Source organism: Leucoraja erinacea, chromosome 35 (genome assembly GCF_028641065.1).
Source record: "Leucoraja erinacea ecotype New England chromosome 35, Leri_hhj_1, whole genome shotgun sequence".
NCBI lineage: Eukaryota > Metazoa > Chordata > Chondrichthyes > Rajiformes > Rajidae > Leucoraja > Leucoraja erinaceus.
The window spans coordinates 9,436,715-9,463,181 of record NC_073411.1 but is presented as its reverse complement, the minus strand read 5'-3'; positions in this window follow the sequence as shown (position 1 = coordinate 9,463,181).

Genomic DNA, 26,467 nt, shown 5'->3' with positions numbered 1-26,467 from the left:
ATGCTAACCATCGGAACATTCTTTATGATGGCCTTACCAAGATCGTATCTGGACTTCTTGTAGACCACTGTATCATCAGACATGAATGCCCGGTGTCTGATCTTCAGAAGAGTTTGGATCTCAAAGTTCATCCAAGGCTTCTGATTGGAAAACACTCAGAAGTTTATCCATGTGTGTATATATTTTTATAATGGTATATGGACACGCTGATCTGTTCTGTATTCATGCCTTCTATATTCTGTTGTGCTGAAGCAAAGCAAGAATTTCATTGTCCTATCTGGGACTCATGACAATAAACTCTCTTGAATCTTGAATCTTAGATCTGCTTCTGTGGTGGGCACGCACATAGTCACCTGGGCTGGAGTGGTATCTCCAGACACCCACTCTGAAGGTTTGGCAAGGTTATGGGCCAAATGCAGGTAAATGCACCTAGCCTGGTGTGCCAACTTGCTTGGCAGAGACAAGATAGGACTAAAGGGTCTGTTTCCCTGCTCTAAGGCACTAAAACATACGTGGACAGGCTCATGAAACTGCATGCTGTTATGAACGCCTGCATTCATCTGAAGCTTATTGCTGCTGAAATTAATAGACGTGAAGCTTAGGTCAGAGTGATTTTTATTCAGAGGCCTGTGGCTTTATTCACGATGCGCGGCTTTTTCACTACTAAATGGCCAATGATGGTGAAAATTGAAATGGATCCTTTGTGTCAGAAGGAGCCTGCCTTAGCTGTGTTAACCCTATGGTGCCAATTTGTGTCACATGGACAGCTAGGCCTGGAGAACCATGTCACAGAAGATTCAAGGAGGCAAAGAATCAAAGAAGCCTTTCAAGCCGACATGAGTCCAGGCTGAATAAACCTTATCTTCAGACACAAAGTGTTGGCCTGTCCCACTTAGGTGATTTTTTAGGTGACTACAGGCGATTAGGCGACAGTTGGTTTGACGCCAATGAGCGTAGCTTGACGTAGGTGCTGTCGTGGGTTGTCGGCAATTGACATAGGTTGGCGCTGGTGCTGACTTCGGTGAATTCCATTGTTGTATTTGCCGACAGTCGCCTAAGAAATTTGCCTAAGTAGGACAGGCCCATAACCTAGCGGGTCCGACAGCATCTGTGGAGAAAAGGAATAGGTGACGTTTCGGATCAGATTCCTTCTTCAGACAAAGTTCAATGGAGGGGTATACTGCAGCTTTTTGTGTCTTTAGATATATATATTAATGGGAGCCTATGCCGTAGGTAGTCTTCAAAGAAATTTCAGCCAATTCTGACCCCCTTCGGCAAGTGGAATTATTTACTTACTTATTGCCTATATGCCTCCTGGCTTGTAGGGCAGCAACGGAGGTCCTCCACCCCTGTGTGTTCTGAGCTGGCTTCTGGACACTACCCCAGGTCAGCTCCAGTGGTTTCATTGCCTCCTCTACAGTTTGACGCCAGGTGGTTTTGGGTCTCCCTCTTTTCCTTTTCCCTTCTGATGTCCAGTGCAGGGCTATTCTTGGGATGCCGTCTGGTTCATTCATCCTAGCATCTGTCCATAGCCTTGGATGTCCATCGCGCCCAAGTAGTGATGTCTCCTTCAGTTGCTGTTTCCGTAACATGTTTGTTTCACGAGACAGGGTTGTTAGCCCTGTGCTCAACCTCCAACCTGGAGGACCAGTGGATCGCTCTTTGTCTCGCCTCTACCCTTCGACCTGTCCAGCATGGGAGACCCTAACAGGAGACGAATCTCCTGCTGGCATAGCTCTAGGGGTCACTGAGACACACACGCTCCCCGACCACGACAAGGTTGAATTACCCTGGCCAAAAGGTGTTCTTAGTCCTGGCCAACATGCTCCAATGGAGGCAAGAATATCTGATAAATGCAAAGGAACATAGAAAGTGGAGATAAGGAACTGCAGATGATGATTTATTAGTGAAGTCACAAAGTGCTGGAGAAACTCAGTGGGTCAGGCATCATCTCTGAAGAACATGGGTAGATGGCGTTTAGGGTCGGGACTCATCTTCAGACTGACAAGCCTGACTTAGAAAGTTTGAAGAAGGGTCCCGACCTGAAACGTCACCTATTCCTTCACTCCATAGATGCTGCCTCACCCGCTGGCTTTCTCCAGCATTTTTGTCAGCCTGACTTAGAAAGACATTGTACTCCCAAAACACAATATCCACAATGGAAAGAGAATGTGCACACATTTCAAAGCCAAGCATTCTGTGCCCTTGATTCAAGTCTGTTTCCTGCTAATTTGAAGGTAGCTTATGAGAAACTAACTGAACTGGAAAGCCTGATATTATTTTGTAATCGCTGATATAACGATTTCCCCGTGAGCTAGTTCTAATATAATAGATTTTAATATTTTAGTGTAAACCTTTTCTGTGTTGGGATGCATTTCTTTTGAAGATTGTCGGGATGTTGAATGTATGTGAAACCTCTGGATCAGTTGAACAGAAATAATCTGATAATTTAATGAATAGTAATTAACAAACTTGAATCTAAGGTAATTGTAGGATTAGGGTGTATAATGGAAAAGAAAATTACCTCGAGCAAGGGGTTCAAAAGGTTTGAAAAGATCATGAGCAGGCAACATTTTACCACAAATGGGCGGTACACATATAGAACGAACTGCAGTGGAAGCAGTGGAGATGGTATTATTATAATGTTTAAAAGACATTTAGTATGTGTATATATTTATATTATGGTATGTGGACACACTGATCTGTTTTGTAATAAATGCCTACTATGTTCTGTGTCCAGAGTGGTGAATCTCTGGAATTCTCTGCCACAGAGGGTAGTTGAGGCAGTTCATTGGCTATATTTAAGAGGGAGTTAGATGTGGCCCTTGTGGCTAAGGGGATCAGGGGGTATGGAGAGAAGGCAGGTACGGGATACTTTGGATGATCAGCCATGATCATATTGAATGGCGGTGCAGGCTCAAAGGGCCGAAAGGCCTACTCCTGCACCTAATTTCTATGTTTCTATGTGTGCTGAAGCAAAGCAAGAATTTCATTGTCCTATCAGGGACACATGACAATAAACTCACTTGAACTTGAACTTGAGAGCCATACATGGATACAAAAGGCCCAGAAGGATAAGGGCCAAATGCAGGCAGATGGGACCAGCTCACATGTTCACATGGTATAGGAGTAGAATTAGGCCATTCGGCCCATTGAGTCTACTCCGCCATTCAATCATGGCTGATCTCTGCCTCCTAATCCCATTTTCCTGCCTTCTCCCCATAACCCTCGTCACCCGTTCTAATCAAGAATTTGTCTATCCCCGCCTTAAAAATATCCACTGACTTGGCCTCCACAGCCCACTGTGGCAATGAGTTCCACAGATTAACTACCCTCTAACTAAAGAAGTTCCTCCTCATGTCCTTTCTGAAAGAGCGCCTTTTAATTCTGAGGTTATGACCTCTGGTCCTAGACTCACCCACCAGTGGAAACATCCTTTCCACATCCACTCTATCTGTGCCTTTCATTATTCTGTAAGTTTCAATGAGGTCCCCCCTCAACCTTCTAAACACCAGCGAGTAGAATCACAGTGCTGTCAAACGCTCATTAAATGATAATCCACTCATTCCTGGAAACATTCTTGTAAGCCTCCTCTGGACCATCTCCAGAGCCGGACATCCTTCCCCAAATCTGCTCACAGTACTCCCAATGTGGCCTGACCAGCGCCTTATAGAGCCCTAGCATTCCATCTCTTTTCTCGTATTCCAGTCCTCTTGATATAAATGCTAGCATTGAATTTGCCTTCCTTACTACTGATTCGAAGTAAGCTCATTTTCGGGTGGTGCAGTGGTACAGTTGCTGTCCTATAGCGCCAGAGACCCGGGTTTGATCCTGACCATGGCTGCTCGCTGGCAGACAGGGGGTGAGAACAGTGCGGAGAGCCGTGTGATTCCTCGCATGCCAATGTTGCAAGCAGTAAATTTGTTCGTTAATTTTGAGCTCCGAATTTTCTTTTGATCAATAAATATGTCGCTGCTGGAGAATGAGGATGCATGGTGCTTTGAAAGAAGTGGCTCTTTGAAAGTCAACACAATGCAACAGCCAGCCACAAACAGTGATGTTGTACAGAGCTGTGTTGACAACTTTATAAACTTGTGAACACAAGCAAGAGATAATAATGGTGGAAGAAATGCATTATGAGCGCACATCAAAACCAGCGCACCGGCCACTAAAGCACAAAGGTAATTGACTTGTGAAAGTATTATGCCAATGATGTATCGTGCAGAGCTTTTCTCCCTGTCTACTTTGATCCCACGTTTCAAAGGAATCTGCTTATAATTGCAACAAAAAGCTGGAGTAACTCAGCGGGACAGGCAGCATCTCTGGAGAGAAGGAATGGCTGACGTTTCAACCCGAAAGCTGCCTGTCCCGCTGAGTTACTCCAGCTTTTTGTGCCTATCTTCGGTTTAAATCAACATCTGCAGTTCTTTCCTACACATATTTATAATTTCACCATGTGCACACCTGTAAAATGTCTCTCCAATTCTGCTGCAGAATTATTGGAGAAACTCAGCGGGTGCAGCAGCATCTACAGAGCGAAGGAAATAGGCAACGTTTCGGGCCGAAACCCTTCTTCAGACCGAAACCCTTCTTCAGTCTGAAGAAGGTTTTCGGCCCGAAACGTTGCCTATTTCCTTCGCTCCATAGATGTTGCTGCACCCACTGAGTTTCTCCAGCATTTTTGTCTACCTTTGATTTTCCAGCATCTGCAGTTCTTTCTTAAACACTGCTGCAGAATTAAACATGCAATCCTTTTCTTGCATTATGTCAGCTAATGTGTTAAATCCACTGTTGGATTCACACATTATTATATTCCATTCACTATTTGGTATAGAGGTGTGAAAACACACACCACAAGATTCAGGGACAGTTTCTTCCCAGCTGTTATCAGGCAACTGAATCATCCTACCACAACCAGAGAGCAGTGCTGAACTAGTATCTACCTCTTTGATGACCCTCGGAGAATCCTTGATCGGACTTTACTGCCTTTACCTTGCACTAAACATTATTCCCTTATCATGTAACTATATACGGCCAATGGGTCAATTGTAATCATGTATTGTCTTTCTGCTGACTGGTTAGCAAGCAACAAAAGCTTTTCACTGTACCTCGGTACATGTAACTAAATCCTCTCCTTGCACGAGGTAGGAGGTTGTTTACTTCAATACGAGTCAACACGACCTTGACATTTTTTTCAACTGGTCTGGGGTCTTCTAAACTTGTGGATTAGTCGTCCAAGTGGGACAGGCCGTTTACACAGAGGGTGGTGCATATATGGAACAAGCTGCGGAGGAAGCAGTGGAGATGGGTACAATTACAATGTTTAAAGACATTAAACAGATACCTACCTGTACATGCAAAGTTTCATAGGGATATGGGCAAAATGCAGGCAGATGGGACTCAGAGAGATATCTTAGTTAGTTAGCATGGATGAAATGGTCCAAAGTGCCTGTTTCTAGGGCTGCCCTCATATTCTCACTTTCTCATCTTGTTTAATCTGCTTCCCTTTGCTTCTCCTTAACGTGTGAATCGTGACCATGCCTTGATTTCTGCTGCTGCTCTTTCTCCATTTCCTTTACCAAGTTGGCCTTTATTAAACTCAAGCACATTCACACTGTGATGCATCAATAGTTCCTCTGGAGTGAATACTATGATGGGATGTGGTATTGATTGGAAAGTTATCTGAAATGATTCATAGTTTAGATTCAAACAACCTTGGAACTGCCTTTTCAAAGCTTTCTTGCTAAAGAGTTTCAGAAGGAACTGCAGATGCTGGAAAATCGAAGGTCGACAAAACCAAAGATCCTATAGCGAGCAAGATATCCCACTCGACGAAAAAGACGTAGTACGGTCATGGGCAGATCCATGGGTAATTTTCGGCCCCATTTCCATAACCGGCTTCCGTCTCCGCACCAAAGATCCCGTAGCAGAGCAAAGATACTAGTGCGGAGACGGAAGCCGGTTACAGAAACATCCTCGTAAAAATAAAAGTTATTTGGTAAAAATCTTCTCCTCATTTTCAGAATTTTAATTTATCAACACAAACTGTTCCCCCGCAACGTTGATTACACTGCGGGTCGGGTCGGTTCAGGTTGGGTTACGGAAATGGATGAAAAAAATGCCCACATTCCATTCTGTACTACACGTCAGCCCATTGCATTTAGCAGGAGTGGTCTATCTTGCTCCGCTATAGGATCTTTGGACAAAAATGCTGTAGAAACTCAGCGGGTGTGGCAGCATCTATGGAGCGAAGGAAATAGGTCCGAAGAAGGGTTTCGGCCCAAAACGTTGCCTATTTCCTTTGCTCCATAGATGCTGCCGCACCCGCTGAGTTTCTCCAGCATTTTTGTCTACCTAAGACCTTTCTGCTACATCGTTAGAAGTAAATAATGTTGGGGAGTTAATGTATGTTTAATAATATTCCTTTTGACCAAGCATTTAAATGAATGGATTAAATTGTAGTTAATTATCTGACTTCAATTGTTAAGGTAGAACAAGAGAAGGGAAGAGTGTTTTTGGCCCCACAATTGTACATTCAGTTGAATTGCACGATCCTTCCTGTCAAACTTCAATCCATTTACAATGTGTATCAATAAGGACCAGAAGAAGGTCATTGACCCTCTGACGAAGATCAACACAAACTCTCTGATTGGATCAGCCACCTCCTTGTTTTGTGAAGCTATCGTTTTGATGGCCTTGTTCTACAGTGTTGACGGATTGCAGATGTTGAGATGATCAAAATTGTCAAAATTTATCATTGGGCAGCACGATGGAACAGCAGTAGAGTTGCTGCCATTACAGCGCCAGAGACCCGGGTTCCATCCTGTATGGAGTTTGTATGTTCTCCCCGGACCCAGTGGGTTTACTCCGGGTGCATCAGGTTTCCTCCCACACTCCAAAGACATACAGATTTGTGGGTTAATTGGCCTTGTTAAAATTGTAAATTGTCCCTAGCTAGTGGGATAGTGCCAGTTTACACGTGCCCTTTGGTCCACCGTCTGCACTGACCTGTGATCAGCGGTCAGCGCAGACTCGGTGGACCAAAGGGCACGTGTGCATGCTGTATCTCTAAACTAACCATTTATTTCCATATATACATTGCCGCTATGTTCGATCCATCTCCTCCTCAGACCTAGGGCGCTCAGCATCGCCAAGGACTACTCTCACCCCAACCATGGACTGTTTACCCTCCTACCGTCCGGGAGGCGCTACAGGTCTCTCCGTTGCTGGACCAGCAGGTCCAGGAACAGCTTCTTCCCGGCGGCTGTCACTCTACTCAACAACGTACCTCGGTGACTGCCAATCACCACCCCCCCCCGGACACTTATTATTATTTATTCAAATCATTTGCTGTGTCGCTCTTCCAGGGAGATGCTAAATGCATTTCGTTGTCTCTGTACTGTACACTGACAATGACAATTAAAATTGAATCTGAATCTGAATCTGAATCTGGACACAAAAGGCTGAATAAAGGGCCTGTCCCACTTTCACCACCTAATTCACGACCTTTTTTACTCGTGGACATTTTTCATCAGGCTTGAAAAACGCCCCGACCTACTTGATGCCACGAGTACCTACAACTAGCATCACGACCTGCCTACGACCTCGTGACGACCATGTACTGTGAGTATGAGTCAAGGGCAAACTCGGCAGAGGTCGTGAATTAGATGGTGAAAGTGGGACAGAGGCAACATCTCTGGAGAAAAGGAACAGGTGATGTTTTGGGTCAGGGCCCTTCTTCATGACTCCTAAGGATATTGGGGATGACTTCAGCCTCTCTGTAGACATCCTTGATCAGTCCACAAATACTGCATATTGTTGTAGAGGTGGTTTATCCTCATGCAAACATTTATTAGGATTGGACCGGCCTCTGTGAGCAGCACAGTAGACTCTGTCCAGTGATCACCTTGCTGTTTTGCCTCACCAGTTTCTTCAGCCGTGAATGAAAAGTCATCATTCATCAGTTGTAAGGTAGAAAATTGTACACTGACTACCGACATCTGAATCCATTTCTGCTTGAATGGGTAGAACGTCAACAATTGCGTTGTGCTTGGGGAACAAAAAATACAGTGCTCGACTGTGCATTCATATGAGATCAACAGATTCTACAATCCCTGCAAGCTGAAAGCTTCTAAAAATGGAATTATTTATTTTGGATCTAGAATTGTTGTTGGTATCCAGAACACCATGCCAGAAGTGGTGGTGAAATCGGGTACATTTACTACGTTTAAGAGGCATTTAGACAGACACTTAAATAGGCACGCCACATTCCACCTTGAGGCAAACCAATGGGACTATTGTAGATGGGCAAAAAGAGTTGGCATTAGTTGATTCTGACTTATGTAAAATCTGACGCGTAAGGATCAACGGAATTTCAGGGAGAGACATGGTGAAACAGTGTTGACTATTTGCTAAACTAAATTATGTGTGTGTGAGTGTGCGAGGGTGTGTGAGTGTGCAAGTGTGCGAATGTGTGTGAGTGCGGATGTGCGCATGTGTGGGTGTGCAAGTGTGCACGGAGTGTGCAAGAGTGTGCGATAGTGTGTGCGAGTGTGTGTGCGACCGCATGTGAGTGTGCGAGTATGTGTGTATATATATGTGTGTGTGTGTGTATATACATATGTGTGTGTGTGTGTGTGTATATACATATGTATATATATATATATATATATATATATATGTGTATATATATATATTTATATATGTGTGTGTGTATGTGTATATATGTGTGTGTGTATATTTGTGTATATATGTGTGTGTATGTATATATATATATATATGTGTGTGTACACGTGTGTGGGTGTGTGTGTATATGTGTGTGTACATATGTGGGTGTGTGTGTGTATATATGTGTGTGTATATGTGTGTGTGTGTACACGTGTGTGTGTATGTGGGTCTGTGTGTATACGTGTGTGTATATATATGTGTGTGTGTGTGTGTATATATGTGTGTGTGTGTGCACGTGTGTGTGTACGTGAGTGTGTGTATACCTTTATATAACCTTTAATACCTTTCTGAAAAAGACTCACTCACCCAGTGATGTTATTCCTGTCACTTACGAGGAGATAAAGAAGTGTAAATCCTGGTGGATTTATCGGATGTGTGCGGTCAAATCCTTCGTAAAGATGCAATGAAAAGTTCAACCATCGCTGTTTATCAGCAGTGCCAGTGTGCATCTGAAAATGCACCTGCAACACATTTGCTTCTGTTGAAAATATCTCCTCTTCTCTCGGTTGGGCTCCTCTGGACATGGTAAAGTCACACCAGAACTACAGAACTGAAGAAGGGTCTCGACCCGAAACGTCACCCATTCCTTCTCTCCAGAGATGTTGCCTGCCCCGCTGAGTTACTGTAGCATATCTTCGGGGAGAACATGTAGCCAGGTCAACATGTTTATTTAGGACTACGATCCTCATACTCCCAATGGCAACACAATGCAACTTTAGCCAGCCGATTGAAGGAACAGCTGGATCTATCATTGCTTGGTATTGTAGATGACAACCCTGTTGTGTATTAAAATCATACAGGAAGCATTCATCTACTGTGACATTGATTGAGCAAAAGGAAATTTGTGAAAGTGACATCGTGTCTTCTGATCATCATGCTGATTGAGAATTCTGATTAATAGCTACATTGCCTGACGACACTCCTTCAGAAAAAAACCCCATCAGATGTCAAAGTAAGCTTGCCCGTAGCATCCTGCACTTTTTCTGGAATGTTGTGGGGATTGGTTTTCACCGCGGATGCATATCCTGAAGTTTAGTTTAGTTTAGTTTAGAGATGCAATGCGGAAACAGGCCCTTCGGCCCACCGGGTCCGCGCCAGCCGACCAGCGATCCCCGCACACCAACACTATCCTACACCCACTCGGGACAATGTTTACATTCACCAAGCCAGTTGACCTACAAACCTACGTTTTTGGAGTGTGGGAGGAAACCGAAGATCTCGGAGAAAACTCACGTAGGTCACGGGGAGAACGTACAAACTCTATACGGTCAGCACGTGTAGTCGGGATGGAACCCGGGTCTCCGGCGCTGCGTTCGCTGTAAGGCAGCAACTCTACCCGAAACGTCACCCATTCCTTCTCTACAGAGATGCTGCCTGTCCCGCTGAGTTACTCCAGCATTTTGTGTCTATCTATACCAGGATTTTCAGTTCTTTCTTACTATTTTATATATATATATATACATATACATATGTATATGTATATACACACACACACACACACACACACACACACACACACACACACACACACACACACACACACACACACACACACACACATGTGTGTGTGTGTGTGTGTGTGTGTGTGTGTGTGTGTCTGTGTGTGTGTGTGTGTGTGTGTGTGTGTGTGTGTGTGTGTGTGTGTGTGTATGTGTGTGTGTATGTGTGTGTGTATATATGTGTGTACATACATATGAATATATAGACACATATATATATATATATATACACATATACGTGTACATATACAAATACAGATCTATCTATATATATATATATATATATATAATATATATTATACACATATGTATGACACACAGAGATTGGGAAATAAATGCTTTATCTAAAATTTCTTATGATGCAGACTCAAATCTTCACAGACAAGAACTGCAGTGGGGTGGATGCCAAATGGCCTTGTCAGCTCTGTTTGGACGCTCTCAGTGGAATAATTACCAGTGGCTTTGTCTGCAGCACAGGGAGGACAGGACTTTACACAGCATGGCCATTATTTATTGCCTGGGCTCCTTTATTACAAGTTACCATTGTCCTGAGCACAGCCTGGTTCCAACACCAGCCACACACACTGGAGCAGCACAAATGTAGCTTCATGTTTGCCAATTCCCTTTCCACAAGGCACCATCCTGAAACATTCCGAAGACAGACACAAAATTCCGGACACAAAACTCATGGGATCCATTCCAGATTCTACCCTTTCCCCAAGACTACAATTCCTATTCACATCTTAAATCTTTTTACTTTTAGGATGATGATTCTAAATTCCAACTGCTTTTTACAGATAAGTGTTTCACGGTTTAGAAGGGTTCTGATCCGAAACGTCACCTACTCCTTTTCTCTAGAGATGCAGCCTGACCCGTTGAGTTACTCCAGTATTTAGTGTCTATCTTCGGTATAAACCATTTCCTCAGGATGGTATTAAAGCCTAGTTAACGTGACTGCTTTACCCTCAAAGAGGAACTGCTTCGTGGTTGTAAGTTACACTCTTTGACGCTTTAAAACCAACCTAAAAGATGAGGAGAGGTAAGGCTGATTGGAAAGAGTCAGGGGAGTGAGATCGGTTGTTCCAGCAAAGATGGAGTGGGCCAAATAGCTCACAGAGGGTCTGGAACCAAAACATCACCTTTTGTCCAGAGATGCTGCCTGACCTGCTGAGTTGCTCCAACATTTTGTGTCTATCTTCTTTATATGATACTGAGAAATAGGCTAATTCTGATCTGTAAAAGCCCATCAAGTCTACTCTGTCATTCAATCATGGCTGGTGTATCCTTTTGATGTCCGGATTTCTGATGTGAATAGGAATTGTATTTTTTGGGGAAAGGGTAAAATGTGGAATTAATCCCCTGAACAGTTTTTATTAAACGTACTTGATGTGCAATTATATAAAGCAGCACTGATCACAAGCTCATAAATGATAGGAGCAGAATTAGGCCATTCGGCCCAACATAGAAACATAGAAATTATGCAGGACTAGGCCTATCGGCCCTCGAGCCTGCACAAGCCAAGTTTGATCATGGCTGATCATCCACATATCCCATATGTGCAGTGAAATCTCCATAATGCCCTGCGGACCTTAGCCACAAGACAAACAACTCCCTCTTAAAATATAGCCACAAAACATAACTCAACATATTCTCTGTGGCAGAGAGTTCCAGAGATTCACCACTCTCATGTCAGAAAAAGTTAGTCACTCGGTGAGATAGGCGTTTCCCTTCCGAATGTGCCCCTTGTCCTGAACTTCTCCTTCTCGGGAACAATCTCCGTTCATCTACCTGTCCAACCCCTTAAGAGGCGTTTAAGTTTCTATAAGATCCCCTCTCAATCCGTTTCTAGAGAGTATAAACCAAGGGTCTATCCATCTTTGTTCATAAGACTGTCCTTGACATCCTGATGTAATCAGTTCTGGTGAACCGGGGGCAAGTGCAGTTCCCTCTATGGCAATAATGTCCTTCGCACTACTGTGCAGAGCCTTCTTGTCCTTGGCAGAGTAATTCCCAAACCAGATGATAATGTTCCCAGACAAGATGCTTTCCACCGCCAACCCCATTCTCCTGCCGTCTCCCCACTAACCCTTGACACCCGTATTAATCTCAAACCTAAATATCTGGTTTAAAAATATCAATTGATGGCCCCCACAGCCTTCTGTGGCAAAGAATTCCACAGATTCACCACCGTCTGACTTAAGAAATTCCTCCTTATCTCCTTTCTAAAAGTACATCCTTTTATACTGAGGCTATAGCCTCTGGTCCTAGACTCTCCCACTAGTGGAAACATCATCTCCACATTCACTCTATCCAATCCAAGCCTTTCACTATATCGGTAAGTTTTAATGAGGTCTCCTCTCACCCTTCTAAACTCGAGCGAGTGCAGGCCCAGTGTCATTAAACGCTCATCAGATGTTAACCCACTCATTCCTGGGATCATCCTTGGAAACCTCCTGTGGCCCATCTCCAGAGCCAGCCCATCCTTCTTCCGATTAACTGATTAACCTGTGTTGAAAGGTAGTTCTGGAAGTGGTCTCTTGAAAAGGGTTGGGTTTGTGCAGAAAAATCTCACTGTGCCTGAACCTAGTATGAGGAGAAACGAGGACTCTCAACTCAAGTACCTGCTTCATTAACTGACATTAGAGCTTCATTTCCAAAAGTCACTAAATCCGTTCTCTTGGCAGAGACTTTGAGCATCTGCCTGATTGGGATCCCTGGCACTTGCTTTTTTGAAATAAGCAGAGAATATTTCCAAGCTTCCACCCCTCGTTAAAGTGAAAGGCTCAGATTAATAGCATTTTAAAGTTGATCTAGATGATAAAAACTGCTGCTGAGAGGACCGTACCAAGATTTTCATTGGAAAATGAAAGAAAAAATCTCATATAAAATTAGATTAGGAAGCATTGAAAACATTAGTTTTGAAAACATGTTTGAATGAAACCTTCTCCCCTTTTCCTTCCTTCTCCCCCCCACCCCCCCCCCCCCCCCCCCCCCCCACCCCCCATCAGTCTGAAGAAGGGTTTCGGCCTGAAACGTCGCCTATTTCCTTCGCTCCATAGATGCTGCTGCACCCGCTGAGTTTCTCCAGCCATTTTGTGTACCATTGAATGGCTGGGTGGACTTGATGTGTCGAATGGCCTATTTCAGTTCTTATCCTAACTATGGGTGCTGTCTGCACGGAGTCTGCATGTACACCCCGTGACCTTTGTGGCTTTTCTCTCACACTCCAAAGACGTCCAGGGTGGTAGGTTAATTGGCTTGGTAAAAATGTAAATTGTCTCTAATGTGTGTTAATGTGCGAGGATCGCTGGTCTGCATGGACTCGATGGGCAGAAGGGCCTGTTTACCGTGCTGTATCTCTAAACCAAACTAAATCTATGGACTTATAAACATATTTGTCCCCTTCCAAGTACCAGTTGAAGGTGACTAAGAATTATATAATATAAACACATCTGTTTAAAGGTTTGTGCAGAAGACTTTCTGGACTGGATAAACTGGGCTTGATTGAATAAGTCAACTGATGACAATACTTGAGATGTTATTTTTTCCTTTGGTTGGGTTTCAATGACACTAATTCCTTCCGAAATGGAAGGGAAATGGACAGCCTTTCAGACGCGAGGCTTCAAAACTCCTCACACTCAATTAGCGTTGGGGTAATCTGTAAATATTGTTATAACAATGACTTGTAAAGATCTCACTTTAATTGAACCTCTCCTAATTGGCAGTAAAGCCATGTTAATTACTCACAACCAGTAAATCCATTCACAACACTGGCATTGTAAATAACAAACGTTCATGGAGGATGGACTAACTCAGCTCAGTCTGAAGAAGGGTCTCGACCAGAAACGTCACCTATTCATTTTGTTTTTGGAAAGAACTGCAGATGCTGGTTTAAATTGAAGGTAGACACAAAATGCTGGAGTAACTCAGCGGGACAGGCGGCATCTCTGGAGAGAAGGAATGGGTGACGTTTCGGGCTGAAGAAGGGTCACCCATTACTTCTCTCCAGAGATGCTGCCTGTCCCGTTGAGTTACTCCGGCATTTTGTGTCGACCTATTTCTTTTTCTCCATTGATGCCCCCTAACCCACTGAGTTACTCCAGCATTTTTTGCCTATCTTCAGTGGTAAGACGATCCTTAGTCTGACCTACGGAGTTACTCCAACACTTTGTGTCCACTTTTGTAAACCAGCATCTTGCCTTGAAGGGATTGTGACCAACAATCTTGTGCCTTCTAAACAACAGAATCGGCAGACCATAAAACCAACACTTTATTTATCTCTGGGAGGTTAATTTAGACACATTAATCAGCGCCGCTTCATAAAATGCGCATCAAGTGCCGTTTAATGAAAGCTTCAACGGTACATCTTTTGTCACATAATTTGTTCAGTAGAGACATTGCTGGAGGGGTCAGCTCTACATGGCCCGCCTGCAATTGCCCTTGTGTAGGAAGGAACTGCAGATGATGGTAAGACACAAAAAGCTGGTCAGGGAGCATCTCTGGAGAGAAGGAATAGATGACGTTCTGGGTCGAGACCCTTCTTCAGACTGCCCTTTGCACCTGGTGGCTCGCTGGGCCATTTGGAGGATCTGCATTGTTGGGTTTGGTGTTACATATAAGATGGACTTGGTGAGCACTGCCGATGGGATTTGTGCAGAGGAATAGATAGGATAGACAGTCAGAACCTTTTTCCCAGTGAGCGGCTGGAACGCACTGCCAGGGTTGGTGGTTGAGACCGATATAATAGTGGAATGTAAGAGACTTTTGGATAAACGCATAGATATGCAGGGAATGGAGGGACATGGGTTCTATGCAGGCAATTATGCTCAGTCTTGGCATTATGTTCAGAGCTGACATTGAGGGCCGAAGGGCCTGTTCCTGTGCTATCTGTTCTATTAGTAAACCAGATAGTATGTGTTTTTTACAAACATATGAAAGTTTTGTGCTTATCATTGCTCATGATATTTTTTTTTCTAAAATTTGAGGTTAACTCATTTTAACTTCCATATAATGAAAGGTGAATTTGAGTCTGAATGTTGAACTGAGCCTCTAGTTTGTCACCTGTACTTTAACACCAGTCTACACCAGCGCCAAGTTTGCTCAGTTCCAACCAGAAAACGGTTGAACAGAAATCAACGTCAAAGGCGTTTTGGTCTTTGAACAATTTCTCCATGTATCCTTCAGCCAACATTTTAATTTTGAGATACAGCAAGGAAACAGGACCTTCGGCCCATCGAAACCATGCGATCACCCCGTACACTAGCACTATCCTACACACTAGGAACAATTTACAATCTTTACCAAAGCTAATTAACCTATGAACCTGAAAATAGACACAAATGCTAGAGTAACTCAGCGGGACTGGCAGCATCTCGGGAGAGAATGAATGGGTGAAGTTAGTCCAGCATTTTGCGTTTATCTTCGGTATAAACCAGCTTCTGCAGTCCCTTCCTACACTGCCTATAAACCCGTACCGTCTTTGAAGTGTGGGAAGGAAAACCCACGCAGTCACGGGGAGAAGGTATAAACTCCATGCAGACCGCACCCGTGGTCAGGATCGAACTCTGTAAGGCAGCAACTCTACCGCTGCACCACCATGTTGTCCTCACACTGGAGTTTGTGGGTTCCTGCTGTGTACTAATTACCTGCCACCATCTCAACAAGACCACAAGTAACGGCTATAAAATGACCTCATCAGCCGTACAGCGCTGTGGGACATCCTCAGATTGAGGTTTCCAAATTGATTCCCATCAAGAATTCAGCTGCGGGTCCTGATTTCCCAATGGCACCCCAGTCATGTGAAGGTCTTAATAGGAACCTTTATTTTCCTGAAAATACTTGTTTTTGCACTTTTCAATCTTCTGTGTGTTTGTTGCTTCCACCATTATCCTCAATGTAGCCATTTCACTAAAATGCTTTACATGTACAGGATGCCTGTACTCCAGAGTACTACCTTTAACAGCTTTGTCATTTCCAATGTATTTGCTGCCTAAAGTCTCCAGAGATCGATACTTACCACCCTATATTGTTTATAATTGTTTGTCATCGTGTATGCTCTTTCCGCTGACTGGTTAGCACACAACAAAAGCTTTTCACTCAACCTCGATACACGTGACAATAAATTAAACTCAATTTAATCACTTGGTAAAAGACTTTGGTAAGTATGTTAGAGACACTTGCCACACTGACCAACATGTCCCATCTACCCTTGTCCCACCTGTCTGTGTTTGGCCCATATCCCTCTAAACATGTCCTATCCATAAACCTGTCTAAATGTTTCTAAAATATTGCAATCTATCCTTCACTACTACAACCTCTTTTTCCTTTTTCTCTTCTTAATTTTCTCTTTAAAACAAAAGGAAGTTGTACAGAGAATGTAATATGTTAACATAATTTTTGTACCACTGTTTTGTACTTACTTCTAATAAATAAATTAAAAATAAAAATAAATGTTGCAATCGTATCTGCCTCAACGACCTCCTCTGGCAGCTCGTTCCATACACCCACCACTCTTTGTGTGAAGAGGTTACTCCTTGGGTTCTTATTAAATCTTCCCACCCTCACCTTAAACCTATGTCCTTGTCAACCCTCTTTTTGAATCCGTCTTTGGTTCCATTTGCTATCATCTCAAGTGTTCCCATGATTGCTATAATCCTAAAATTCTTACACAACCCAGATTTAATCACTAAACTAGACGTAGAGAGATCTTCAGACGCCTGGGTCCTATATTCCGTAATTCCTTTCATAAATCTCTCCATATTTCCCTTTTCACCTCTTTGCTTTTCTCTCCCTTCCTCTTTCTTTCCTCCACTTTTTTGTCACCTCTTCCTCCCTCTCTCCCTCTCTCCCTCATGTGATAGACGCAGAATGTTGGGGTAACTCAGCGGGTCAGGCAGCCTCTCTGGGGTAAAGGAATCGGTGACGTTTTGAGACGAGACCCTTCTTCAGACTGAGATCCACCAGTTTTGTCCGAGAGTTTGAGATTAAAGGGCAGCACGGTGGCACAGCGGTAGAGTTGCTGCCTTACAGCGCTTAGAGTGCCATAGACCCGGGTTCGATCCCGACTACGGGTGCTGTCTGTACGAAGTGTACTGCGTGTCTTTTCCCCGAGATGTTCGGTTTCCTCCCACACTCCAAAGACGTACAGGTGTGTAGGTTAAATGGCTTGGTATAAATGTAAATCATCCCTGGTGTGTGTAGGATAGTGTTAGTGTGGGGGGACCGCTGGTCGGTACGGACCCGGTGGGCCGAAGGGCCTGTTTCCGCGCTGTATCTCTAAACTAAACAAACATTTAAATTCCTACTGAACAAAACAGAGTTCCTGTAAAGTAATGGAAGAATTCTTTTGAAGTTTTAATGAGCTGACACAGGGTGGCATAAACTATACAAGTAATCACCCTTATATTAAATAACTACAGTGTTTTTTTACAGAATGTCACCAAGTTGTTACAGGCCTGCACTGCATGTTGTTTGTTTTTTTTATTTCCCACTATTGATTATGTAAGAACGGCGGAACATTTTGTTCTACGCACTGAATTAATTTAACTTTGCTGTGTGACATTGTGTGCCGTGAGCACATTTATGTGGAGCAGGGGAGCGTTGCATTTGCATGCGGCGCTGTGTGTGCCACGGTGTGGTGTCTGCAAACATCAGCGACAGTCGCTGGAAAATAATAACACCGATTCTCACAGCGGCATATATAGCACTCCGCTACTACTTTCGGACATTCTTTACAGCCAGTTCTGTTGGAAGTACAGTCCCATTGATGCAGCTTGAGGTATATCAACAGAGGGTGGTGAATCTGTGGAATTCATTGCCACAGACACTTGGTTATTTTCCAAGCAGAGATTTATGCCCCTTGTCCCACTTAGGAAACCTGAACAGAAACCTCTGGAGACTTTGCGCCCCACCCAAGGTTTCCGTGCGGTTCCCGGAGGTTGCAGGTGGTTGCCGGAGGTTGCAGGTAGTGGAAGCAGGTAGGGAGACTGACAAAAACCTCTGGGAACCTCCGGAAACTGCACGGAAACCTTGGGCGGGGCACAAAGTCTCCAGAGGTTTCCATTCTGTTTCCTAAGTGGGACAAGGGCATAACAGGTGAAATGGGTATTTTTAAGGCGGAGATTGACCGGTGCTTGATTAGTAAGGGTGTCAATGGTTATGGGAAGAAGCCTATCTCTCCCTCTCAACCCCATTTCCTGCCTTCTCCCCATAACCCCTGACACCCATACTAACCAAGACTCTGTCAATGCTTAAGAAGGAACTGCAGATGCTGGAAAATCGAAGGGAGACAAAAATGCTGGAGAAACTCAGCGGGTGAGACAGCATATATGGAGCGAAGGACATAGGCAACGTTTCGGGTCGAGACCCTTCTCAGTCTGAAGAAGGGTTTCCACCCAAAACGTTGCCTATTTACTTTGCTCCATAGATGCTGCCTCATCCGCTAAGACTCTGTCGATCTGTGCTTTAAAAATATCCATTGACATTAAAAGTTTTTATTAAACATTACTTGATGTGTAATTATATAAAACAGCGCTGATCATAAGGTCATAAGTGATAGGAGCAGAAGTAGGCCATTCGGCCCATCAAGTGTATTCTGCCATTCAATCATGACTGATCTATCTCTATCTCCTAACCCCATTCTCCTGCCTTCTCCCAACTAACCCTTGACACCTGTACTAATCTAGAACCAATCCATTTCTGGCTTAACAATATCTATTGATGGCCTCCACAGCCACCTGTGGCAATGAATTCCACAGATCCACCACCCTCTGAGTAAAGAAATTCCTTCCCTTCTGGGAAAGACATTCTTGCCATAGAGGGAGTACAGAGAAGGTTCACCAGACTGATTCCTGGGATGTCAGGACTTTCATATGAAGAAAGACTGGATAGACTCGGCTTGTACTCGCTAGAATTTAGAAGATTGAGGGGGGATCTTATAGAAACTTACAAAATTCAGGCTAGATGCAGGAAGATTGTTCACGATGTTGGGGAAGTCCAGAACAAGGGGTCACAGTTTAAGGATAAGGTTGAAATCTTTTAGGACCGAGATGAGGAAAACATTTTTCACACAGAGAGTGGTGAATCTGTGGAATTCTCCGCCACAGAAGGTAGTTGAGGCCAGTTCATTGGCTATATTTAAGAGGGAGTTAGATGTGGCCCTTGTAGCTAAAGGGATCAGTGGGTATGGTGAGAGTAGGCAGGTACAGGATACTGAGTTGGATGATCAGCCATGATCATATTGAATGGCGGTGCTGGCTCGAGGGGCCGAATGGCCTACTCCTGCACCTATTTTCTATGTTTCTATGTATTTCTATCTCCTTTCCAAAAGTACATCAGTTTATTCTGAGGCTGTGGCCTCTGGTCCTAGACTCACCCACTAGTGGAATCATCCTCTCCACATCCAGGCTCTGACAGTGGTTGAAGTGTTCCACATCCTCAGATACAGGTAGACGCAAGACCATCGCACCCAATAAATAATCGGGGACAGCAGCTACTCATTGACCTCATCATTTCACAACCTCCATGTCAATGAGGGGACTTAAAGGCAATTAATGTTTCCAACTTCCACTGAGTCAGAACCTCTGTGATCAGAAGTCAGGTTTTATAGCTGTCCTGGGCTCCAAAGTGCTTTCTTGGACTTTTGCCCAGACATCCACTGCCTCTCTCATATATTGATAATTCATCCTCATAAATCTTTATAAATGGAATATAAAGTTAGGTCCTTATTGACAGAGATCTACCGACTCATCAAAGAGAAAGCACAATTGAAACAATTACTTTTCTTAGCACGGCAATTTATCTGTCGTATAAAGAGGAACCGAGGACATGTTTGCGAATGGCCGGTAAAGGCTCCTGATAAGGAATAAGATCTTTCTGCTTTCATCCTACTTTTGATAAGTCTGGGGGAGAGAAAGTCGCTGTTATCTATTACAGTTACTGGCACAGTCTGGGTTTTAACTCCTGCTTCTGGTCTGCAAGCTATTTATTAACTTGTCGAGAGATTTTCCCAGATACAATTCCATCATTTTTTCCCTGTGGCTGACAGAGAGCCACCTGTTATGAATTCACAAACCCAGAGGTGTATTTTGAGCCTACTGTCAATGAATTCATGAGTATACTGTAACGTACTCTAGATAGGAGGTAGACAAAAATGCTGGAGAAACTCAGCGGGTGCAGCAGCATCTATGGAGCGAAGGAAATAGGCAACGTTTCGGGCCGAAACCCTTCTTTAGACTGAAGAAGGGTTTCGGCCTGAAACGTTGCCCATTTCAATCAGTCTGAAGAAGAGTTTTGGCCCAAAACTTTGCCTATTTCCTTCGCTCCATAGATGCTGCTGCACCCGCTGAGTTTCTCCAGCGTTTTTGTGTACCTTCGATTTTCCAGCATCTGCAGTTCCTTCTTAAACACTTACTCTAGATAGGGTCTTGTTTCCTTTCGGTTTGAAGCAAAGTTAGTGCAAGTCAATGCCCCTCATAGTGTTAGACAGTGTGGAAACAGGCCCTTCGGCCCACTGAGTCTGTACTGACCAGCAGTTACCTCATACACCAGCACTATCTACACACTAGGAACATTGTTACAATTTTACCAAACCTGTTCATCTTTGAAGTGCGGGAGGATATCAGAGCACATGGAGAAAACACACGCAGGTCACGGTGAGAACATACAAACTCTGTACAGACAGCACCTGTAGTCAGGATCGAACATGGGTCTCTGACTCTGTTAGGCAGCAACTCTACCGTTGCACCATTAAGTCTGCACTGACCAGAGGTCCGGGTCCAATCCTGAACTTGGGTGCTAGTGTAGTTTGCACATTCTCCCTGTGACTGCCTGGGTTTCCCACCGTTGCTCCAGTTTCCTCCCACTTCCCAAAGACGTGCGGGTTTCGTGCGGGTTTGTAGGTTAATTGGCCTTTGTAAATTGCCCCTAGTGTGTAGGCAGTGGATAAGAAAGTGGGACAATATAAAACTAGTCTGAATGGGTGATCGGTGGTCAACGTGGACTCGATGGCCTGATTCCATGCTGTATCTCTAAACTAAACTAAATCATCAATTTACACCAATCCCATTTTATTCTCTCTCCATTCTGTACAGGTGGAGATGAAGGCAGGGATTGAAACTCACTTTGGGAGATGGTGCAACTGGTAAATAACAATTTGGCAGTCACTGAGCATTCTAGCTAGAAAAATAAAGTAGGTCACTCATATTCCTTCAGCCACACTTCAAACATTAATTTGAATTTTGAGGCATTCTGTGTTTCGCTTCCATCTGGAAAATGTTTAGTTTAGAGATACTGTTTAGTTTAGAGAGAGTTTAGTTTAGTTTAGTTTAGAGCTACAGCATGGAAACAGGCCTTTCAGCCCACCGAATCAGCACCCACCAGCGATACCCATACACTAGCGTTATCCTACACACACTAGGGAGAATTTGCACTTATACCAAGCCAATTAACTTACAAACTTATACGTCTTTGGAGTGTTGGAGGAAACCAAAGGTCTCGGAGAAAACCCACACGGTCACGGGGAGAGCGTACAAATTCCGTACAGACAGCACCCCGCACCGGGATCGAAGTCGGGTCTCTGGCACTCGAACCCGTAGGTCTCTCTGCACACATGCAATGCGGGGACGCTGTACGGACTCTATGGCTGAAGGGCTACCTCTATCTCTAAACATCCATCGCCACATGTGACTTAATGTGCGGGAAGATAAGCTGGCCGGCACACAGCGACTCGTTGTGGGTCTGTTTGTAGGGCCTGTTTCCACGGGGTCCAAATGACAATTAAATCTCTATCTAAATCTCTAAACTAAACTAAGCTTAGCTGCTGCCTCTCAGCGCCACATATCCAGGTTGAATGCTGACCTTGGGTACTGTTTGTGTGGAGTTTGCACAATATGCCTTTGGTGCATGGGATTCATTAGCTGCTCCAGTTTCCTCCCACATCCCAAAGGCATGCGGGCTTGTAGGTTAATTGTAAAATTGCCCCTAATGTGTAGGGAGTGGATAAGAAAGCAGAATAACATGGAACTTGCGTGAATGAATGATCGGTGGTCAGCGTGGACTCATTGGGCCAAAGGGCCTGCTTCCATGATGTTTCTCTCGAAAACCGGAACTACAATTTTGCGCACTGATAATCTGTCCTAAATACATGCAGAAACAAAGAACTGCAGATGCGGGTTTACACACAAAAGGACACAAAGTGCTGGAGTAATCCCATCTACCGATACTCTCCTCCTCCTCCTTACCTTCAACAACATTTCATTTGATTCCTCCCATTTCCTCCAAATCCAAGGCGTAGCTATGGGCAAGCGCATGGGCCCCAGCTACGCCTGCCTCTTTGTAGGGTACGTCGCACAATCCTTGTTTGAGGCGTACCATGGCCCTATCCCCGACAGCATCTGCAGTTCTTTCTGAAACATTTAGTCTCCTGCAGTTCTTTCTGAAACATTTAGTCTCCTCCACGGAGTAACTTAGCAGGAAAATCAGGGTTATAACGCCCCATTTACGTAAAATGGGTAGAACCTTTTATGGTTTGCTTTATAAAACCCTGGGGCTGATAGGAAAGACAAAACTATTATATCTTTATTCGGGTCGAGTAATAATACCTTTTGCGACTGGGTCTTGCAGCGATCTTTCGTTAATGATTTACTAGGCTGAACCGAAGTACAGTTGCATATCCATATTCTCCCTCCAATGCGCCAAAATCCTGACATGGCTGTGGGCTGAATGACGATTCACTTAGAAAACATACCTAACTTAGAAATATCATGGAGAAAACATAGGAGCAGGAGTAGGCCATTTTGGGTCCCTTCTTGAGTCTCCTGCCGAAACGTTGCATATCCATTTCAATATGATTACTTACGAAAATAGGTGCAGGAGTAGCCATGACCCTTCGAGCCTGCACCGCATTCAATATGGTGACCCCAGCACTTGGTGTCCTTTTGACCTAAATAAATGCCTTGCCCACACTATTCTTGATAAACGAATGGCCCGCTACATCCCATGATTTGTGAAAGTTTGTGAAAGTCTTCTCTGGGACTCTGTCCCTCTGAGCCTTTGTGCAACCATATATTCCCACTATTTACTGTCTATTTCTGAGTTAGACCTGGGTTTAATCACACCGCACAAACCAATATCACAAAGGCCACTGACAGACACTTGAAATATTCATTTCCCCCTGAAATCAGAAGCAACCTTCGTTTGTTGTCATTTTTTCTTTATATTGCCTGAGCTCTTGCCAACAGCATTCAATAATCCCAATGTTCTTGTGTAATTGAGACCCAGCTCCATCTCCTTCTGACTGACAGTTGTTTTCACTGTTTTATTTGATGCCTTTGGAAACAAAGGGGCATAATTACTTTCCCGCTGTGCTGGCTGCAATCCCACAGTCCGCCTATCTCACTTCATTTTGTCTCTGACCATCTCAATTTCTTGTTTGTGTGTTTCTCTCTTTCCATCTATCTCATTCTCTCTATTTGTCTCTCTGTCAGTTTTCTCCCTCTCTATACCTGAATATCTCTCCCTTTTTCTTCCTTACTTTATATCTGTATCCTAATCTCTTTCTGCTTCTCTTTCTCTCCCTCTCTCCGTCACCCTCACTCCCTCCCCCTCTCTCCCTCTCTCCCTCTCCCTCACTCCCTCTCCCTCTCTCCCTCCCTCTACCTCTCTCCCCTTTTTCTCTCTCTACCTATATCACCCCTCTCTCCCCTCACTCTCCTCTCTGTTCCCCTCTCTCCCTTCTCTCTCCTCTCCACCCCACTCTCTCTCTATCTCTCTCTCCCTCTCTCTGTCGCCCCCCCCCCCCCTCCCTCTCTCTCTCTCCCTCCCTCTATCAATTTCAATTCAATTTTCAAACGTTATTGTCATGATAAAAAAACATTGTTAAATCTCTCCCTCCCTCCCCATCTCCCTCCCTCCCTCCCTCTCCCCTTCTCTCTCTCCCTCCCTCCCTCCCTCCCTCTCTCCCCCTCTCCCCATCCCTCTCTCTCCCTCCCTCTCCCTCCCTCCCTCCCTCTCCCTCTCTCCCTCTCCCTCTCTCCTTCACTCTCTCACTCTCCCCCCTCTCTCCCCATCTCTCTCCCTAACTCCCTCACTCTCCCCCTATCCCCATCTCTCTCCCTCACTCTTTCTCCCTCACTCTCTTCCTCACTCCCTCTCTCCTCCCTCCCCCCCCCCCCTCTTCCCCTCTGTCTTTCTCATATTCTCTCCCTCGTTGCAACTTTTTTTCTCTCTCTGTTCCCACCTACTTGTCTTAGAGGGAGAGTATAATAAAGTCATACTGCAGGGAAACAGACCCTGTTGCCCACACCGACCAAGATGCACAATCTACACTAGTCCCACTTGCTTGTGTTTAGCCCACATCCATCTAAACCTATCCATGTACCTGCCCAGATGTTTTTTTTTATAAATCTGCTTGTCGTGCTATTCCCTTGTGTATCTGAACCCATCTCTCCACAGTGCTAACCAATGGTGCTAACTCTATTCGGAATTCAGACCGTCAGTACTTGTGGGAGTGTTGTTTCAGGTGGGATATTGAACGAACAGTCCATTTAATTTCTCACCTGTTCATTACGTAACCTTCGAAGATAGACACAAAGCGCTGGTGTAACTGAAGAAGAGTCTCGACCCGAAACATCACCCGTTCCTTCTCTCCAGAATTGCTGCCTGTCCCGCTGAGTTACAGGGTTTGGAGAAGAGAGGGAATAAAAGGAAAATGGGGAACTCTCTTTGTCTCTTATCTCTTTCCCAAACTCCTTGTCGTCTCCCCTTGCACTATATTCCTTTCTCTCTTCTTCACACTGCTTTCCATTTTCCTCTATCTTTCATTCCCCTGTCTTTTTCTCCCACCTTCTCCCCCCCGTTGTCAGACCCTTTGAGTTTAGTTTAGTTTAGAGGTCCAGCGCGTAAAGAGGCACTTTGGCCCATCGAGTCCGCACCGACCACCCATCCCCGCACATTAACACTATCCTACACACACACTAGGGGCATTTTTTTTCCACTTGTATCAAGGCAATTCACCTACAAACCTGTTCGGGAGTGTGGGAGGAAACCGAAGATCTCGGAGAAATCCCACGCGGTCACGGGGAGAACGTACAAACTCCATCCAGAGAGCACCCATAGTCAGGATTGAACCCGGGTCCCTGTAAGCCGCTGAAAGCGTTGTAAGGAAGCAACTTGACCGCTGCGCTACAGGGCTGCCCTCTAAACCTCACAGTAACAAAAAGTTACTCCAGCTTTTTGTGTCTCGCCCGTTGTTATTCAGATGACAGTTTCTGCAATCTACATATACGTGAAACAGTGAGGCCAGCACTAGTGATGAAAACTGCTGCAGCTGTATTATTAAGGTGCAAAACAGCTTTCTATTTGATTGACTGCACCATAAAATCCTTTATAGAGCAATTGTATCCTCCTGATCTGACAGTCAGGCTTGTTGTGTGGAAATTAATACTGGTGCAGGCCAGTAAACTAAATCTTAACTCGCCAATATAAAAGCTATTGAGATGTAATTCCTCCAGTGGATATATTTGAAGGATTTTGACTTGTGTAAAAGTTCACAATCAGACATTAAAGCCATGGTATCTAATGCAGTTTAATGAGTAGTCCCTGTCCTTTTGAGCCTGTTATTATTATTATCCTGGCTTAAATAGTTTCCCATCTTCAACATTAATCCGCTCAATATAGATTTGGAAGTGAAGCAAAAATGTGTCATGACCTTTGTAACGTTACAATGCTATGTACAACAGTGATCGCAACTTCTACTGAAGTGTGGATGGCCGTTGGCTCGCTAGAAGCTCATCCGCACTTTGACAGGTCTTGTTTTGGTCTTACTGGGGGCTCACAGCCCCCTCCTCACCTGGCAAACTAGGTGGGGGAGACCGATTAATCGCCGACTATCCGACCATGGAGCAGGTAGCATGGGATTACATGGAACTCCCCCGACCTGACCTGGACCGTCAGAAACCAGCACCACTGCATCACTGATGTTTTCAATGATTTAATAATAATAATAATGATAAAAATTTGTGGCGCTTATTTAAAATCCTATTACATACTTTATGCAAAAGTCAAAATCTGAAAATTCCAATGTTTGAGCAAAGGAGCAAAATGTATCTTTAAGAGTTAACTCTTTCACGCAAAGGGTAGTGGGTGTGTGGAACGAACTGCTGGAGGAGGTAGTTGAGACCAAAGATACTAGAGGAGCTATGGTCTATCATAAAAGGCCAAAATAAACCAAGATAAACTGCAAA